At 49.7% G+C, this 14,337-nt stretch overlaps 1 protein-coding gene and 1 long non-coding RNA gene across 23 annotated transcripts in view; one reads left to right on the top strand and one right to left on the bottom strand.

Annotated features, from left to right (window-relative positions):
• Positions 1-14,337, top strand: part of IL1R1 (interleukin 1 receptor type 1) — a 195,702-nt gene that overhangs the window by 141,818 nt on the left and 39,547 nt on the right. For 3 of the 22 annotated variants that reach the window (XM_086327816.1, XM_086327824.1, XM_086327830.1), the window contains exon 2: positions 13,618-13,990. The exons of 4 other annotated variants lie outside the window; for them this stretch is intronic. The gene's annotated coding sequence lies outside the window, so the exon portion shown is untranslated. Of the gene's footprint in view, positions 1-2,692; positions 3,119-3,418; positions 3,520-3,570; positions 3,687-4,110; positions 4,239-8,678; positions 8,875-9,142; positions 9,227-13,617; positions 13,991-14,337 lie in introns of those variants that run through there. 15 more of the 22 variants (XM_086327807.1, XM_086327812.1, XM_086327815.1 and 12 more) reach the window with 12 other exon arrangements.
• Positions 2,324-3,287, bottom strand: LOC147363683 (uncharacterized). The gene is made up of 2 exons (XR_015137355.1): positions 3,150-3,287; positions 2,324-2,601 (listed from the first exon to the last, which is right to left on the bottom strand). It is a non-coding gene; the product is annotated as an uncharacterized LOC147363683 (long non-coding RNA).

Genomic DNA, 14,337 nt, shown 5'->3' with positions numbered 1-14,337 from the left:
GGGAATGGCAATCCATTCCAGTATTCTTGCCTGGAGAATTCCATGGACAGAGAAGCCTGCCAGGCTATAGTCCATGGGGTCGCAAAGAGTCGGACATGACTGAGTGACTAACACACACAGTCTCTCTTAAGGAAGGTGGTCTGGGGGGTAGCAGGCAGTCGAGTCTCCCAAGTGAGAGTCTCAGAGATGGGAGGGGAGTGAGGGACACACACTCCAGAAGTGTTCTGTTGTTTCTGTTGCTCACACACTTTTGTCAAGCTACATGTGTCGTCATTTTCATGAAAGGTCTCTGACTTAAAGTATACCCTGCATCTATAGTATCTGTGTGATGCTGAGACCAGAGCGGACAGTGACTTATGTGACAGCCTCCACCTTCTGAAGCCTCCAACCCAGGGTGGACCAGGGCAGGTGGACACACCTGTTACCTAGGAAACAGAGGGAGGATGAGCCAGGGAAGGCATTCAGCACAGCTGAGTGAGGGAGATGATGATTTCAGGATCCCAGCAGAACAGTGGTCACAGGTGAGAAGGGCAGGCCTTCAGGTCTCATCCCCATAATGGGGGGCTGTTTGAGGGTCCTCCTTGGGTCTAGGGGCCCAGGCATCTAGCAGAACAGCTGGGGTATGGGTTTGTCCGAGGCATCAGAACATAAAGAAAAATGAAAATGTAATTATTATTTCTACATGATCGCACAAATCAATTTTACTTTCTACTTGTAAATGACTTTAAAAACTTCCATTGCATAAACAGTAAGACAGTTGTATCACTTCTGGGCTAGTTCTGCAGTGTTGAGCTGGTTCCCCCATGTCAGTTTCATTAACTGCCACTTGGACACATGTGATGAAGCAGTTTCAAGTGGAAGATGCAGAGAATCGGCAGCACTGTAGGTCTGGACACACACTTGTTTGCAATGCTGCACACGTGTTGCAATCACCTGGGTCTACAGTGACACGTGTTGTTCAGTCTCTAAGTAGTTCTGACTCTTTGCAACCCCATGGACTGCAGCACCCCAGGCTTTGAGTTTGCTCAAACTCATGTCCATTGAGTTGGTGATGCCATCCAACCATCTCACCCTCTGTCGTCCCCATCTCTTCCTGCCTTCAATCTTTCCCAGCATTAGGGTCTTTTCCACTGAGTCAGCTCTTTACATCATGTGGCCAAATTGTTGGGAGCTTCAGCATCAGTCCTTCCAGTGAATATTCAGGGTTGATTTCCTTTAGGATTGACTGGTTGGATCTCCTTGCAGTCCAAGGGACTGCAGTGGCACTACTGGTAAAGAAATTGCCAGCCAGTGCAGGAGACCTAAGAGACAAGGGTTTGATCCCTGGGTCAGGAAGATCCCTTGGAGGAGGACATGGCAACCCACTCCAGTATTATTGCCTGGAAAATTCCATGGACAGAGGAGCCTGGTGGGCTACAGTCCATGGGGTTGCAAAGGGTTGGACATGACTGAAGCAATTTAGCGCACATGCACGGGAGCTTTCAAAATTCTGATATTTGGGTGTCAGCTGCAGAGATTCTGATGACGCTTATCTGAGCATCAGCAGTCCAGATCCTCTCGGTGATTCTAACATGCAAGTTGGGTTTTGAGAACCATCACCTAAATAGAAATTCACTACGAGATGGGACATGTGACGAGTTCTCATAATGCTTTATCACCAGCCCCAAATTGAAGCCTGTTCCTCCGAGAAAGAGGATCCATATGAACTCTCAGTTCAGTTCAGTTCAGTCACTCAGTCATGTCCGACTCTTTGCGACCCCATGAATCGCAGCACGCCAGCCCTCCCTGTCCATCACCAACTCCCAGAGTTCACTCAGACTCACGTCCATCGAGTCAGTGATGCCATCCAGCCATCTCATCCTCTGTCGTCCCCTTCTCCTCCTGCCCCCAATCCCTCCCAGCATCAGAGTCTTTTCCAATGAGTCAACTCTTCACATGAGGTGGCCAAAGTACTGGAGTTTCAGCTTTAGCATCATTCCTTCCAAAGAAATCCCAGGGCTGATCTCCTTCAGAATGGACTGGTTGGATCTCCTTGCAGTCCAAGGGACTCTCAAGAGTCTTCTCCAACACCACAGTTCAAAAGCATCAATTCATCGGTGCTGAGCCTTCTTCACAGTCCAACTCTCACATCCATACATGACCACAGGAAAAACCATAGCCTTGACTAGACGGACCTTTGTTGGCAAAGTAATGTCCCTGCTTTTTAATATGCTATCTAGGTTGGTCATAACTTTCCTTCCAAGGAGTAAGCATCTTTTAATTTCATGGCTGCAATCACCATCTGCAGTGATTTTGGAGCCCCCGAAAATAAAGTCTGACACTGTTTCCCCTGTTTCCCCATTTATTTCCCATATGAACTCTGGAACCAGATAAAAGAAAAAGAAAAAAAAAAGAAAAATATCATCATTTGTGGTCTCAAGACAGGCATTAGAGCAGAAGAGCTGTGGCTGCTGGACGATTTATGCTTTCTTCCATCTCAGAATTATCTGGGGCAGCTGAAGTTGTCTCAGTTCCTGAGTTTCTGATGTAGATATCAAGAGATGGGTGAGGGACACCAGCGTCTGCCCAGGCGGGAAGGGATACAGGAAGGGGTGGTGTGTTCTGTTAGGAAGGAAACAATCATCGTTGACTCTGTGTCTCCTGGGAGGTTGGCCTATGAAGTCCTCAAAACAAGCTGGGGGCCAGTCACTCGCTGGAGGCACAGATTGGAAAGGGAAGGGTTCCTTGGAACCAAGGGGGTGCACTGGGACCTCAGCCTCCTCCCTCCGCCCACCCTCCCCAGGGAGGTGTAGGTGTGACCCATTCATTGCATTCCTCTGAGTTCAAAACGAACTTAAGTGAGTTTTAAGCTTAAAAGCCCACGAGGTCTGGCCAGGAAGTCTGATACCAAGATTGGACCACATGCACTGCTGTTCTCTTGTCCGGGCCCATAAGAGTAACAGTAAAAGCAGCAGGTGATTTGTGGAGCATCAACTCTGCGCCTGGCCCCAGGTTTACGGCATTAGCGCCTTGAAACCCCACAACTGCTCCACGAGGTCGGTGCTGTTAAGATCCCTTTTCGAAGAAGAGGAAACGGTGGTTCAGAGAAGATCAACAAAGCGCCTGAGGCTTGCTGAAGGTCCGGCTTGGGGACAGGAGTGTGAGCGTACCTGGGATCGAGAGCTCCACCGGAAATCGTGCCCAGGGGCCCCGCCGTGGGGGTGGGGGACATCCACGGGGCCTAGGTCACAGTGAGTCATCCCCTCTCTGTCCCGAGGGGCGCGCGGCCGCCGTCCAGGGTCCTGCGCGGGGATGCCAGGGGGAGAGTGGCGCCGGAAGGGGCCGGCGGTCTCCCAGTTCCGCGGTGGGGCGGAGTGGGAGCCGTCCCCGCCCCAGCGGAGCCGCGCCCGTACTTTCCCGGGCGCGAGGCGGAGCCGGCAGGGAGCGCGGGTCCGGGTCCCGACCGAGGGGATGTGATGTGCCGGCTCCCAGGGCGCCTCCGCCCGCCCGGCCTCCCCGCACGCGACCGCCGGGCGCCAGGTAGGAGGGCGGGGGCGAGGTCGGGGGCGGGGGCGGGGGCGGGGGGCGGGAGGGGGACGACTGTCTCTTTGGCACCTTCGCGCGGGGCGTCCCCTTTCCCTGCACAGCGCGCAGAAAGCGAGCGTCCTTTCCTCCTACTCTTGGTTGTCAGTTTGTCTTCTAAGAAGGTGATGGCGGTTTAATCTGTGTTTTGTTGTTGTTCTTTTTGCGGGGAGGGTGGTTGTTTTTATTCCTGTGTGAACCAGGAGTAAAAGCTGTTCAAATCTGTCTTTGGGGAACTTGGCAGTCTTTCTGGAGGTTTATTCTAGGGTGTGTCTGTAAGTTGCTTGCAGGCGTTTTAGTCCTGCCAAGTTGAACTGGTTTGGGAGCGGCCCTCCTAGGGCTTTGGGCTGGAAAGGGTTGTCTCCTGGAGGAGATAGTTATGAATGCCCTAACCACCGTGGGGAAGGGTAAGTTGTGGCTCCTCCAGATGAAGGTTGACGCTGAGTGGTGTAGCTACAGACACTAGGGTGACACTCATTCATAACAGGCATGCACCGCACTTTACAGTTTATAAGACTGTTTATACTTAATGCTCTTTTATCCTCCCAGCAGTCTCCCGAGAGACACGCGATTATCACCCTCCTGTTACAGCGGAGGAAACAGAAGCTTAGATGGGGTGATTACCTTGGTGGAGGGCTGGCACCCAGAAGGAGACAGAGACCTCTGGACTCCACATGGTATGTGCTAAGGCGCTCAGTCATGTCTGACTTTCTGCGACCCCATGGGCTGTAGCCGGCCGGGCTCCTCTGTCCATGGGATTCTCCAAGCAAGAATACTGGAGTGGGTTGTCATTCCCTTCCCGACCCAGGGATCAAACCCCCGTCTCTTGTGTCTCCTGCATTGGCAGGTGGGTTCTTTCTTACCTATTTTATATCCTATTCAGTACTCCATTTAGTATTTTGTAGTCATACCCCCTGGTGCTCAGATGGTACAGAATCTCCCCACGATGCAGGAGACCTGAATTCGATCTCTGGGTTGGGAAGATCCTCTGGAGAAGGGAATGGCAACCCACTCCAGTATTCTGCCTCGAGAGTTCCATGGACAGGGAGCCTGGCAGGCTACAGTCCACGGGTTCACAAAGAGTCAGACGTGACTGAACGACTAAACAACAGCTTACTTAACAAATGTTTATCGAGTGTCTACTGTGTGCTGGGTACTCTTCTATGCTAAGTACTGAGGATAGAGTAGTGAACAAGATGGGTGCTCATCGCTGTCCTTGATTGGACAGGAGTCTGCTTGGTGAAGCAGAGGACATTGGAGGTCTCTCTGCCTAATGGGATTCTTGGAGATTTGTCCCAGTGGACAAAGTGTGGTTGTCCTGGGCATCACTCGATACACTCTGGCTCAGCCGTGCTCCTGGACAGGGCCAGATGGAGGGCCTGTGACTGGGCTGCATCCGTGGCAGGTGTGTCCATCTGGAAGCAGGCAGAGAGGCCGTGGAGAGCGTCTCACTGATCCACGTGGCAAAGCTGGACAACCGCAGTGGAGCTCCCATAGCACGGGGTTAGGGAAGCACAGGGGGATTCGTATGCCATCAACATGGACAAACTCAATGTGAACACACCGCTGTGAAGGACAGGAGTCGTCAGGGACTCTGCCTCCTGTTGCTCCCCGTCTGCTGCTGTCGGCCGGCAGTTGCCTGTGTTTTCCTGTCTTCCAGGGTGTCGGGTGGGCTGACAGGATCTGCACTGTGAGCAGCTTTGCCCCCCCTTGAACCCCATTAGGTGCTGGGGCCCCAGGCAGTGCTGGTGCAGCCTCCTGGCTGTGGCACGCGGGAACTTGCAGAGTGATCTCACCGAGTGTGGGACGGGGCTGGCTTCCCCAGGGCTGTGGGTCACCAGCATACTTTGGAGTTCAGCACCATGAATTAAAAATAGGGAGAAAGCAAAACAACAGTGGAGACAAGGACGTCGCTGGTGGTCCCATGGTTAAGACGTCACCTTCCAAGGCAGGAGGTGTGGGTTCATTCCCTGGTCAGGGGAGCTAACATCCCACATGCCACAGGGCCAAAAAACCAAACATAAAACAGAAGCAATGTTGTAATAAATGTTGTAATAAAGATGATACACATCAAAAAAAAATTTTAAGTGGAGACAAAGTGAAATCTAGAAATGTATAAGGTAAAGCTTGATGAACTATGTACTTTTAAAAATTGAAGTATAGTTGATTCACAGTAATTCAGGTATACAGCAAAGTGATTCAGTTATTCAAAAATCTGCAAAATTCAGTTTGCAGATTCTTTCCCATTATTTTTTTTAATTTATTGGAGGATAATTGCTTTACAGTGTTGTGTTGTCTTCTGCGATACAACAGTGTGAATCAGCCGTAAATATTTATATGTCCTGTCCCTCTTGAATCTTCCCCCCTGCCCTGCACCCATTATGGTTTATCGCAGGATATTGAGTAAAGTTTGCTGTGGTATACAGTAGGTCATTGTTGTTTATTTTATAGGTACTAGTGTGTACCTTAGGGGCTTCCCTGGTAGCCCAGATGGTAAAGAATTGGCCTGCAATGCAGGAGATCTGGGTTCAGTCCCTGAGTTGGGAAGATCCCCTGGAGAAAGGAATGGGAACCCACTCCAGTATTCTCACCTGGGAAATCCCATGGACAGAGGAACATGGTGGCCTACAGTCCATGGGGTCGCAAAGAGTTGGGCATGACTGAGTGACTAACACTTTCACTCTCCTTCAGTGTGTACCTTATTCGGTGACCCCAGTGGGGCTGCAGGAACAAAAGAAAGCACAGTGCTCTGTCCTGCCGGCTTCTCAGACCTGCCCAGGGCACTCTCAGCACTGCTGGATGGGACCTCAGTGCAAACTAACAAGCATCTCGGGGTGTGCCCGGGGCACTGGCATTCCTAGAGTCCCCAGGCTGGTTCTAACGAGTAGCTGAGGCCGACAACACCAACACGTTTTCCTGCAGGCACCTGGCATAGCACAGCCTCCCGTGTCTTCAAGATCAGAAAGAAGCACTCAGGAGATGCAAAAGCATTCCTGGTAGAGAGAAGCAGGCACTCGCTCCTGAGAGTCCCCATTTAAGAGGTACAGAGTACAAGTACCTGTACCTGATTCCTGATTTTGGGCCATCTCTCAAATGACCCCCACTAAAGTGCAGTTTGGTAGCTGGGTTTCAGGGGGACTCAGGGTGCTGTTGATGGAGGAGCAGCTTGGCATTCCAGGCTCTGCACAGCTGGCTTCCCAAACCAGAGAACTCAGGAAGTGGAAGTGTCAGTCAGTGATGTCTGGCTCTTTGAAACCCCATGGACTGTAGCCCACCAGGCTCTTCTGTCCATGGGATTCTCCAGGCGAGAATACTAGAATGCGTTGCCATGCCCTAGTCCAAGGGATCTTCCCAACCCAGGGATCGGACCCAGGTCTCCTGCATTGCAGGCACATTCTTTACCATCTGGGCCCCTAGGGAACTCATGGACCCCTGAAAATACAGCCAGTGGCTCCTGACCAAGAGTCAAATTGAGTCAGATGCTATCACTTTAGACCGGTGCTTCTCACCTCACTCAAAACCAAATATCCTCCCCCTTTTTATTTCTTTTTTTATTTTTTAAATTATGGAAGTATGATAACACAGTTACAGGACACTTGGAAAATATACAACAAAACTACATTTAGTTGCACTATAAATTACAATTATTTTTTAAGTAGATAAATTAATATTTTTAGTTGGAGTTTCAATATCAAATTCTCAAAAATTAATAGAATGAATAGAAAATTAGAAGGAAAAGTAGGCTTGCAAGGCACTATGAACCAATTCAACATAATTAAGATTTATACAGTTTTTGCACAACAGCAGCATACAAATTCTATTCAAGTTCCCATAGACTATAAATCAAGAGACACTGGAATATGTCCAGGGACATAAAACAAGGTGCAAAAATTTCATGGTCTAAATGAATACTCCCTTTTCATGAAAATATTTTAACCCCCCCTTTACAATTCTGAGTTGATAAAATAAAACTTAGCTACAACATAATTTCCAAATAATATAGTAGCCTGTGTAAGGAATAAGTAAAGTAATTTGGGTTAAAATGATGTATTTTGGTGTGTAGATGCTTGGGTAGGGGCCGACTGGTCTGAGGAAGTCAGTGGTGTTTTATGCAGACTGAGTGCAGGGATACAGGATGCCTGCCCATGTAGCCTGGAGCAGACACATGGTCCACACACCCCTAGGTGAGGACTGACTGGTGATCAGGGTCTGAGTGGTGATGGGAGGCCAGTCTTCCCTCCATTTCCACAGTGATTGCATCCCAGGAAAATTCAGGATCTATGAAACTGTGCCAGCAAAATATATTTTATCCCAGTGGAGGATGGAGTAGGGGTGCCAGGCTCCCAAAGTGGTAAATGATGCTTCTGTCAGCGTGAAGGTCTGTGGGAGCCTGGAATTCAAGCAGGATGAGGGCCAGGTCTTCACTGTTGGGTGGGAGGGTGCTATTCCAGACGAGTGGTATCCATGGTCTCTGCCACTAAATGACCACCCAGAGAGTCCCCTTCCCCACAGTTTCCAAAATGCTCCCTTGAGGGGCATGCTGGCCCCATTGAGAACCACTGCTTTTGCTGCCTCGGTTGGTAGTAAGTAATGAAAGCAGGTATGTGCCCTGAAACAGCAAGGCACCGACGGTAGCCGGAGCTTCCCAGGTGACTCAGTGGTAAAGAACCTGCACGCCAGCGCAGGAGACCAGGGTTTGATCCCTGGGTCAGGAAGATCCGCTGGAGAAGGACTGGGCACCCCACTCTGGTGTTCTTGCCTGGAGAATCCCTTGGACAGAGGAGCCTGTCGGGGTGCTCTACATGGGGTTGCAGAAGAGTTGGACACGACCTAGTGACTAAACAACGAGAATAGCAGCAGGTGTGAGCTGGCCATCGGGGGTGCACACGCACTAACTGTCAGAAGGTTGGAGAGGAGATGATAGAAATCAGCCTGGTGGGGCCACGTGCATTACCAGGAGGTGCCTGCTCAGAGGCTCACAGGAACTTCATAGGAGATGGAAATGGAAATGTCTGTATCCTGATGGGGGTGTTTCTGGTGTCTGCAGTTGTCCTGGTTTATGGGATTGTAGACTTAAGATTTGTTGTGTATTTCGCTGTGTGCATGTTTTACTTCAGTAAGAAGAAAACCCCATGAGTGAAAACACGGAAGGATTCTTGCAGAGACTGTCTGGTGCTCTGAGACTCATCTGTGGACCCCATTCTGGGAAGCGGAACTGTTCTCACCTGAGCAGGAGCCAGTGCTCCAGGCATCTTCTCTCTCCCTGTTGACTCTGCAAGTCTTGTGTGGCCGCTGTCCATCTCAGAGCCTTTGGCAAGTGTCTGGGTTGGGGCTGTGCCAGAGGGTAAGATGCTGGAAGAGGCGAGGCAGTGTGCTTAACACATTATTGACCAGAGGCATAGCAAAATGCCTTTTGTTACCCAGATGTTATTGACTGGAGACCTTTCAGTATTCACTTACATAACAATCTGCCGGCCACAGGCATTAGTTTCTGCAGAATTCCCCGGTCAACAGATTAAAAAGGCACCAGGGATGGAGACCAGGGTCACTTCCATCACTCAATCTGGTTTCTCTTGTCCAGGAACCCGAGGAAGGCAGAGTGGAGACCTTGCCAAACTCCAGCCTGGCGGTCAAGGGCGTTCCTGTCTGTAGCCTGCTTGTGACAGTAATCACTTCCCTCCGTGCCTCATTTTCACCTCTTCCCTGAAAACCCATGTGACACCACCAATATGGTGCTGTGTAAGAGCTGAATAGCGTAGGATTCCTAGCAACACCAGAAACCTCTGTGGCTATTTTTACTTTATCTTCATGTCCTGTTTGCGATATCCTTGTGATAAAACCCCCAGACTTTCCTTTCCCCGTTTGTTTGGGTAACTAAGTCAGTTCTGTGAGCTACACTTTCAGATCTGTCTGCTGATAGGAAGATTGCCAATATCTCAGGGGTTTTTGGACTTTGGGGTTTTGGGGGAGGATGTATATTCCTACCACCTCTGGTGGGATAGTTTTTTTTGGTCAGAGTCATGGAAAGCTCTTCCTCGGGGGAGGATCGGTGACGGCCATGCAGGTCATATGGTCGAGGTTTAGGACGTGTCATTCATCTCTGCAGAATGGGGCAGTCATGTCACCCGGGAGCACGCTGTGGGGACCCCAGGAGGACACGTCCATGTTCTCCTTCCTGGTGCAGAGCCCGTCTGGGGTCTTCTCTGTCCTTGGGGTTGGTGTCCAGCCTTGTGGGTGTGTCAGGGGGGCTGAGGAGAAGGGACTGTGGTGCTCACCCAGGACAGTGCCTCTCAGATTTTACCTCCAAAACATTCCTCTTGGAAAATCAAGAGTGGATGCTCGGCTGAGCACACCATGATGTCACCTTAAGGGACGATTTTTTGTCTTGTGTTTTATCTCTTGGGGACTTTTCTTTCTGCTTCATGACATAGTCCTGTATCCTCTAATAGAAAAATTACTAATATAAAATAATTTGTAATTAATTTTATATTAATATAAATGTTTATGTTAATATAAGTTATTGATACATATTAATATAAAAGTTTATAGTATGTTTAAATATATATTTAAATTACATTTAATTTATTATTTTATATTAATATATTTTGTTAATGTATATATAACATAACATTTTATATTAATATAAAATAATAAATGGAATTCATTTTATATTAATATAAAAACTCCCCCCAGAAAATCCTCATGGAGAATCATTGCTGCAGGAAGATAGACACTGAGCTCCCTGGCCATTTGCAGCTTATTTCTGGGACTTTGCTTTTAAGAAACAGAGACCGGTGTAAACACAGAATTCTAAAGTATTTTCCACCATCATGTAGTTCTCTGGCTTTATAAGTTCTTTTACTGCCTTGTCTTCAAAACTAACATTTTTAGTTTTAATAATGACTGTTTAATAGCTGGCTGAATGCTTGTCAGAGGTGAAGGTCCTCATTATGGGCTTCATTTTAATATCATAATCCATTCCCCATGCATGTTTCCACTAATTTTCCATAGAGCATGTGGGTGGTGACATTTCATAAGTCTTATAGTCTTTGCTTTCCCTGGGGACTCATACACCGCCTCTTTTTGTTATAGGTGAATTAGTTAGAGCGTCATTCTCTGAATATTTCTCCATTATGTCAGGCATACATGTAGGCTGTGTCTGTTAATGTTTGGGATGAGAAGTCATATTAAATGATTCCGTCTGTGTCTGTACAGGGAGACACAGAGTTTACAGGGAGATGCTCAGTGTGGAGAGTGAGTTGGCGTGAAGTGGAAATATGGAAACTACCATTAGGATTTCCTTTTTATGGCTCAGCTGGTAAAGAATCCGTGTGCAATGTGGGAGATCTGGGTTCGATCCCTAGGTTGGGAAGATCCCCTAGAGAAAGGAATGACAACCCACTCCAGTATTCTGGCCTGGGGAATGTCATGGACTCAATAGTCCATGGGGTCACAAAGAGTCGGACACAACTGAGTGACTTTCACTTCACTTCCCTTCTGTATTGAGAGGCAGGGCTCTGCTACTTCAGGTCTCTGGAAGAGGGAGGGGCTCCTTAGGGCTACAATATGCCTCCTTGGGTTTCTGCAGAAACTTCCCTTAAACTCGGATAGGATAGATCCCACCCAGGCCCTGTATTTTTTGTTTGTTTGCTTTTGGTTTTGGTTGTGTGGCATGTGGAATCTTAGTTTCCCCGACCAGGAATTGAACCTGTGCCCACCCTCCACGCCCCCGCCCCGCCACACACACACACACAGTGGGAGCACAGAGTCTTAACCATTGGTGTGTGTGCTTGGGCATGTCTGACTCTTTGTGATTCCAAGGACTGTAGCCCAGTAGTCCAGACTGTAGTCCAGGCCGCTCTGTCCACGGGATTCTCCAGGCAAGAATACTGGAGTGGGTTGCCATTTCCTTCTCCAGGAGATCTTCCCATCTAGGGATTAAACCTGTGTCTCCAGCATCTTCTGCATTAGCTGGCATATTCTTTACCGCTGAACCACTTGGGAAGCCCCTTAACCACTGAACCACCAGGGAAGTCCCCCAGACCCCGTACTTTGGGGGCTTCTGCCCTGCTTTTCAGCCGGCCACAGGCCTCTGCATGGCCAGGAGTCTTAGAGCTTAGAGGATGGTACAGAACCCAGGAGCCCTGGAATTCCCTGCCCAGATAGCCTGCCCTCAGATTCCAGGGTGGACGCAGGCCTCTTTCCCGATAGTCCTCTGTGGACTCCACTGCCTGAGGGCCTCCCTGGTCTGCAGGGTGGCCAGGGCTATATGCAGGGTGGGAGAGGGGAGGGTGGGGATGCCTGCCTGTGGGCACGCTAAGGGCCGCCACAGTATGGGATGGAGCTGGGGGCAGGCCGGGGAGTCAGGCTTGGAGCTTACTGTGGATAGAGACCCCCTGAACCCCACGTAGCAAGGCGCCCTGTAGGCCCTGTGTGGACGGTGCAGCCCAGACACATGTGTGTCTTCCTGCATCTTCTGTGTGTGTCTGCCGTGTGTGTGCCTGCCGTGTGTGCGCCTGCCGTGTGTGTGCGCCTGCTGTGTGTGTGTCTGCTGTGTGTGTGTCTGCCATGTGTGTGCACCTGCCGTGTGTGTGCGTCTGCCGTCTGCGTGCGTCTGCCGTGTGCGTGTGCCTGCCGTGTGCGTGTGCCTGCCATGTGTGCGCCTGCCGTGTGTGCGCCTGCCATGTGTGTGTGCCTGCCGTGTGTGTGTGCCTGCCGTGTGTGTGCCTGCCGTGTGTGTGTCTGCCGTGTGTGTGTCTGCCGTGTGTGTGTCCATGGTATGCCACCTCAGCCCCTGCATGCCTGGCTTCTGTCCTGGAAGACAAGATTCACAATGAGGGGGAATTCCTCAGATACAAGAAGGAAATGCCTCAAGAATTAGAAGGCCTTAATAGTAATAGATTCTTTATGGCCACAAGGTGGGAGCAACTGTCCCCCCGCTGCGCTGGGACCCTGGGCCTTGAGGAAACCCCTTCGGTTTCTATGACACCATGTCTCTTTTCCTTTGTCTGCACCGGGTGTGCAGTTTCTTACCGTGATAGGAAGGTGCTATGGATGAAGTCCGCCATTCCCAGAAGTAGGGCTTTCCATTGGGCCAGTATGTTCATTGTAAATTCTGATACTTAGTCTCTGTTCTTAATTTAGCTCACGTTGAAGTTTGTCTTTCTGGATCTAGTAGGAAATTGCTTTATGCCTCAGATTTTCATTTTCACCTTATCTTTAATAAACCTGTAGCTGTGTATGTATGTTCCATGGACCACCTAGTTATGCTGTGATGTGCTGGTTTCCAGATGTTATCCCCAAGAAGCAATGGCAGCTCTGCTTGGGGAGTTGACAATGGCTCGCTGTTTCATGGAGTGTCATAGAAAGCTATGCCATGTTTTCACTCCTGGTGCACCTAGTCAGCAGACCAGACTGGTAGAGGTGGGGTGACTGGCCGAGGCTTCTGGTCACCCCACCCCTCCATGACTGCCCAGGTCAGACAGTGCCCTGGGTCAGACAGTACCCTGGGTACCTCAATGCACTGCTGCGCCTCTGCACATCAGCTGGAAGCTGCGATGGAGACAATGTCAGCAAGTCTGGGAAATTTCATACGTAATAAAGGCAGGGGGCAGGGGGCGCTTGTTCATTTACTGGGGGAGTTAATCATCTTATTTTATGTGGAAAATTCACCAGAGAAATAACGTGGTGGAATAAATCAGTGACTGTAGATATTTTCTAAAAGGATAATTTTTATTTATTTTTCTTTATCGGTGTTTTGTTGCTTTACAATGTTGTTAGTTTCTGCTGTACAGCAAAGTGAGTCAGCTATATGGAGTCTTTCTGGATTTCCTTCCCATTTAGGTCCCCACAGAGCATTGAGTAGAGTTCCCTGTGCTGTACAGCAGGTTCTCATTAGTCATCTGTTTTACGCATGGTATCCATAGTGTGCACATGTCAGTCCCACTCTCCCAGTTCCTCCCACCCCATTTCTTCCCTTGGGATCCATACATTTGTTCTCTGTGTCTACGTCTGTATTTCTGGTTTGCAAATAAGCTCATCTGTATATTTTTCTAGGTTCCACATATATGTGTCGATATATTAAAAGCAGCAAGGAAAAAGCAACAAATAACAAATAAAAGGATATATTGAATTTTATTACAAATCGATTTCAAAACACCATTTTTGAAATCTTTGCTGAGTTTCCTCTGGATAAGGGGGGTGATGCTGACCCAGAATTCCTCGTGGCATTGAAGTGCTGCAGTCCAGCTCCTGCTCCCCAGTCCCTCGGACCTCCTGCCCCCTCCAGCTGTGAGCCTTTGTCCACCGCCTTAAGCACTGGTGCACCTTCTCCCGGGCAAGTCTCAGGCATCTCCAGCCCCCGGGGATGGCTCCCCTCTGCCTGTCCTCTGACTCGTGGGCAGTGCGTGCTTCCCCTGCTTCATTCCAGGTGGGTGTTGGTCCCTTTTCGGTCTAGTGCAAAGGTGGTGGGTGGGTTCCTTCTGGCCTCCCTCCCTCTCTCTCTCCTTCCTTCCACCCTGACTTCTACAAGTGTTACTGAACTCTTAGCACATGCAGGATGTGTAAGGGGGGGCCCTCCTCCGAGGACTGCAGGAGACTCAGGGGATCTGCCCTGGACCCTTCTTCCTTGGCCGGGCAGGGAGTTCCAGTGACTGGGGGAGCCGCCCAGCGTGGCCAGAGCTCTGCATCCCTGAGGCAGCCAGTGCGGGGTGTCAAGGAGAGCCTGTGTAACTTGGCACTCATAACTGTGGAGGAAGGGGATGCGCAGGAGCCCAT

The sequence above is a fragment of the Bos grunniens genome, chromosome 11 (genome assembly GCF_055505025.1).
Source record: "Bos grunniens cultivar Pamir isolate PY7600 chromosome 11, Bosgru_T2T1.0, whole genome shotgun sequence".
NCBI lineage: Eukaryota > Metazoa > Chordata > Mammalia > Artiodactyla > Bovidae > Bos > Bos grunniens.
Note: the sequence above shows the minus strand (reverse complement) of the source record. Positions and strands in the feature narration are given on the sequence as shown.